This window comes from Pangasianodon hypophthalmus, chromosome 10, assembly GCF_027358585.1.
Source record: "Pangasianodon hypophthalmus isolate fPanHyp1 chromosome 10, fPanHyp1.pri, whole genome shotgun sequence".
Lineage (NCBI taxonomy): Eukaryota > Metazoa > Chordata > Actinopteri > Siluriformes > Pangasiidae > Pangasianodon > Pangasianodon hypophthalmus.
This window is the reverse complement of record NC_069719.1, coordinates 19,616,245-19,622,393: the sequence shown is the minus strand read 5'-3', so window position 1 is coordinate 19,622,393 and position 6,149 is coordinate 19,616,245.

Genomic DNA, 6,149 nt, shown 5'->3' with positions numbered 1-6,149 from the left:
ATTGTAATCTCGTGATACCAAATAGCTTCAGCACTAGTTCTCATGCTGTGTAAACAGGTCTATTATCAGAACAAATGTAAGAATGATTTCAGTTCTTAAACCTGCAGTATATGTTTGAGGACTGAAATAAGGAACGAAGGAAAGAAAGAAGGAAGAAAGAAACAGTGAGCGTAATTCCGAACTGAAGCTCCACTATTAAGATTCACCTGGATGATTTATTCCTACCCATAGCCACATCCATAGGTTTTTAATCAATTAATCAGTGTGTGATTCCATTCTTTTAGCATGAAGTGAAGACAATTATAATTCTGTTAGCACAGGCCAGTATGCAGAAGAGATGGAGAAAAAGAGCCTTCATGTAGGAACTACATCCCAAACTGTGTTAATGTGCATTCCACTACTGAGTGGTGGAGAGCACCACAGAAACTGCGGCCAGGAAATGAAACTTCAACATACATTCCTGACATGCAAATTTTTTCCCTGAAATTATTTCATGACCATGAAAATACTGAATCCTTTCTTCTGTGTGTAATGCAAATCAAAAAGATTTAATCTGGTTTATTACTTTGGAACATAAGTACAATGCAATACAATACAATACAATACAATACAGTACAATACAGTACAATACAGGTATTTTTGGCAAATAGAACGACACATTCAAAGGCTGGATTTATAGAGAGCAAGATTTATATAAAAATAGGCATCTGTATTTTTCATTAAGATACGGTCTGGTTTTTGTAAAGCAAGTATTTACAGTTTGCATCCAAGATAAACTGCCTCATAATTATGCTATCCAAATTCTCTCTCTATTGCACTCATCAAGTCTTCTTCTGAAGCATCATACGACACAGGCAAAGCCAGCGAAATGTCATCACAAATGCCAGGAATACTGTAATGGAAGAAACAGATGCACTTTTAGTGGACTTTATGAATATGTGAAAGTAGACAGGATGTAAAGTATGGCATATTTTACCTAAGTAGTCATTATTAAAGATCCGAAATTCATGGAGTGCTGGAATGGAGCCCAGTTTGGCTGCTATAATAGCTGTTAATAAAAACAACCTGAGTTGTTCAGGTCCATCAGAACCAGGATTCTCCAACTAGAGCCCTCAGATCCTGAGCATCCATTATGTTTAAAACCTTTAAAGTCTTTTCTAAAAGACTGTACTGAGTATCAGGCAAATCGAGCATGGTGGTTTGGCCATGTCAGACCTGAGGCATCATTATCTAAAGATCAGGCTATTGTCAGAAGCAACGTGTGTGAAGCAATGTGTGTGTGACAGATCAATAATTGATGGGAGTGTAAGTTACTTACTGTGTTGTCTTTGTGCACACTGGATCTGCTGTCACTGCAGTCTATGGAGACAAACATAAAAATTTATACAAACGTTTCTTATAACATTCAACATTAGCTATTATTTTAATATCAGCATTGAATTATTTTTGATGTCACACTCCACAGTAATGGTTAATGGCTCATATGAAAGTAGACACTCAGGATGTAAGAATTTGCAGTTTTGCATAGTTATGTTTTTTTTTTACCTAGCCTACTAGGTTTAAATGTTATAATTCTACTGTGAAAGTTGTAAACAGTATTTTACTATCAAAAAGCTTTAGTTATGTTGTCCGTTTTATCTGTACCAGTGTTATTGTGGAGAGGCGTGAATTGTTTGCCCAGCAGGGGGCTCACACCCCTCCCCTTTCCCATCATCCTGCTCACCAGCAGCTAAACAGAGTCATGATACTCTACACACAGAAACCCAACAGTGTCCTGACTAATCTTATAACAGACTTGCAATGATAATTCATTTGTTTATACTGATTGAAAATGTCAGATAAGTCAATTTCCATTCCACCGGCAGAATGGAACGGGATTAAAAGGGTTAAAGGAATATTACTCCAGCATTGTTCAAACCTAATCTCCATCCACTGCAGATGTAGCACATGTGCATTTGCAGAAGACAAGTATTTCAAATTCTGTTGATAGTAATATTAACTTACAGTGGATATATATATATATATATATATATATATATATATATATATATATATATATATATATATATATATATATATATCTTACCTAGAATTGTGCTTTAAATTATTACTCTAAACAGTACTTACAATCCAAATATGTACCTTAAGGAACACTATATCTACACTTCCAGGTGAAAGACACATATTAAAGGTACAAAAGATAAGTGTATCACTCCAGTGACAAGGATAGGTACAGTTCAGTACCCTTTAGTAGTACTCTGAGTGTGTATGTAAAAATTCTTATCCTTGAAATTTGCACATATACAATACCTTTTGGGGAACTTAAGGAAATTAGGATTCTTTTTTCCATTAACATTTTGAAAATTTAATATAATGTGACACTGATTGTCTCACAAATCCCATGCTGGGAGTTAATTTCACTGAAAAGTGAGTACTTAAGTCATAAAAACCAGATGTTTACGACTTAATCACCTGCTTCTGGGGCTTGTTTAGTTTACTGAAGGTACAGATATCCTTTCTGTCTTCAAATCCACCAGGCGTGAGTAGATCAGAGAGTAGAATATCAGCAGTGTGTGTGCTCTCAGCGTCTGTGTGACGTTGATCTCTTTGGTTGTAACAGAAGGCGTAATTTTCACACACGTACAATGGACTTTCCCAAAAACCTCTCTTCGTGTCCTCTGTGTTTTCACACGCCTTGAGAATTCGGTCCACTTCCTCCCCCAGGTTTCTGTCATCTGCTGAAAACTGCGCGACTCGCCTGTTGCTGAGACGATCTTTCTGAATGTTTTTCTGAGAAACACTAACGCTGGAGGTTTGACACTCGAGTATTTGAGCGCTTGGGTCTCCCTCGGTCATAGACGCAGGTGCCACTTTTTTCCCTCTGCTCCCAGAGATCCCCATGGCCGCGTTAGACGTTAGACTACAGAGCAGAGCACTGCTGTCATTTTTTAGCTTGGCCACCCGCACAGAGAGTTACACTTTAACTGTTCCATGCAAACCCAGAACGAATACAAAAACACGTCCAGGATTCAACAGAACTGTCACAAAGCTGAATTCAAACGTAAACCGAAGTTGTTCAGATACTCAGATATCACACGTCCAAGAAAATGTGCACGATTTACACTCAGAAGTGGCTTTTCTTCTCTAGCCTTCCCCTCTCAGCCATCTGGATGCGTGCTTGTGAATAGGATCTGTGTGTATGTGTGTGTGTGTGTGTGTGTGTGTGTGTGAGAGCAGCTGTGCACAACATTATAGTTACACAACACCAGACCCCACACACACACACGCACACACACATGCACACACGCAACTCTAAAGTGCAATGGAGAAAGAAGGAAAACACTGCAGTAAGCTCAAAATCCTGTTATGTTCTGTGAAAATGTGTCGTGGCTCCAACAGATAACTCCCTAGCATCTGTTTGCATGGAACAAACTTTCTGCAGTCAGGGACTTAAAAATCATGCCGTTAGGGGGAAAAAAAATCCTGCTATTCAAATATTAAGCACATAAGCAAATGCGTACCATCATATTTATTTATTGAAGCCATGAGCCCTTTTCAAAAATTTATTTATTTATTTATTTATTATTTCTAACTACTCACAGAACCAAACCACTTCCACTGTACCAAAGACTCAAAACCTTGTGCTTCGTGTTAGAAGCACTTTCTGTGAGGTGAGTTTAGACCTCTTGGATGAGTACAATCTATAAAATGAATGTAAACATTATAAACATTTGTAGACTAGCATTCTAATACTGCTCTAGTATAAAAGAAATAAAACATATCAGGATGCGCTGTTATTGGAAAATAATCAACATTACACTTTCCCGTTGTTGATATTATACCTCTTATACCACAATATTTTTAATGAACCACTGACACATCATGCTTTTTATCTGTTTATAGTTACACTTAATGTTGTGGAACAAGTTAGTTCTGGTTATTCATTCATTCATCTCCAGCAACCACTTTATCCAGGTCAGAGTCCTAATGAAACCCTGGGCACAAGGTGTGAGAATTCACCCCGGATAGAACAGCAGTCCATCACAGGGCATCATGCACACACATTCCCATACTCATTCACACATATGAGCAATTTCAGCATAGCCAGTCTGCCTATCTGCACGTTTCTAGACTCAATTCAATTCAACTTTATTTGTATAGCGGTTATAACAATGGACATTGTCACAAAGCAGCTTTACAGAAATAAATGGATTCACAAAAAAAGGATATATTGTAAATATGTGAATTTATCCCGGTGAATTTATCCCTAATGAGCAAGCCAGAGGCAACGGTGGCAAGGAAAAACTCCCTGAGATGATATGAGGAAGAAACCTTGAGAGGAACCAGGCTCAAAAGTGAACCCATCCTCATCTGGGTGCAACGGATAGTGCGATTATAAATAAATCCCTTCTATTATTGTGTACTATATGGACAAATAGTGCAATTGTGCAACCAGTAAATTCATCACAGTTTTTGCAAGAAGTCCGGTTGGTTAAAATCTATCCACTGTCCACTGATGGAGTCCTGAGTACGAAGGTGCTCGTGGCAACCGCAGCCCCAAAGCCACTACAGCAATCGCAGTCCCAAGCCATTACAGAACAATGGGAGGAAACCACAGTACCATGAGGAAACCCATGCAAACACAGAGGAACCATGTGAAACTCAGCACAGACAATAACTTGAGCTCAGGATCAAACCAGGGACCCTGGTCTCATGTTCCTGTTATCATTTATGTTATACAACAGTTAGCGCCGGTCCACTAATGTGATTGGTCAAGCAGTGTTCCAAGAGTGCGTATATTTAGTATAACCTCACTGGGATGTTTCACGGCGTGTATCACTCCAGTCGTCTGCGTTCAGCACATAAAATTCTACTTCCTAGTTCGAAACAGTTGCTACAATAGAGTTAGTGACATCATCAGCGGACATGGCAAATGGTACAGTTTTCATGAATATAAATTTTGAGTTAAACTATGAAAGCTCGTCAGATGAAGATGAAAAAGATGAAGGGACACCAATTTCACAGGAAGCTCCTTTAACGGGAATGTACAAATCAACATGAGCCAGCTAGCGAGCTAGCCGACGTGCTATAAAGTGAGTGTGGCTTCTTCGGGATCTATTTCTGCTAGCAGAGCAAAAATAAACCAAACATTTGGCCATATGTGTCCGAAATGTCACTTACTCAATATTAATGTCTTGTTTATAAAACTGTGGTATAAATACAATATCACACTCGCATATTAATCGTGGGGTTATACTGCATAAGTACGAGGCCACAGGCCCAGTGCCGTAGCCAACCACAGCCATGCCGATACTCAGTATAGCCAAATGTTTGTGTATTCAGTATAACAGCACTCTTGCCTGCGTGATATTGTTTAAATAGTTATAAACAGTTCTTCCCTCACCAGCTTCTCTCCATTTTCTCTTCCGAAGTCAATGATATAGTTGAGGTCAAAAGTTTACATCCCCTTTTCAGAATCTGCAAAATGTTAATTATTTTACCAAAATAAGAGGGATCATACAAAATGCATGTTATTGTTTATTTACTGCTGACCTGAATAAGATATTTCACATAAAAGATGTTTACATATACATGCATTAAGAGCCGGGGGGTGAAAACTTTTGAACAGAATGGAGATGTGTACATTTTTCTTATTTTGCCTAAATATTGTATTTTTTCATTTAGTACTGCCCTTCAGAGGCTACAGAAGATAGTTACATGTTTCCCAGAAAACAAAATAAGTTAAATTTACCCTGATCTTCAAATTCAAAAAGTTTTCACCCCCCCAAGCTCTTAATGCATGTTTTTTCCTTCTGGAGCATCAGTGTGCATTTGAACCCTCTGTAATAGTTGCATATGAGTCCCTCAGTTGTCCTCAGTGTGAAAAGATGGATCTCAAAATCACACAGTCATTGTTGGATTTTTCTGAAGAACGGCAGGCAGTTTAACTGTTCAGGACAAACAAGGGACTCATGAACAACTATCACTAAACAAAAAAACACAGCTGTGGATCATTCAGGTAACAACACAGTATTAAGAATCAAGGGTATGTAAACTTTTGAATGGGGTCATTTTTATAAATTCAGCTATTATTTTCTCTTGTGGACTATATGTAAACATTTTTTATGTGAAATATCTTATTCAGGTCA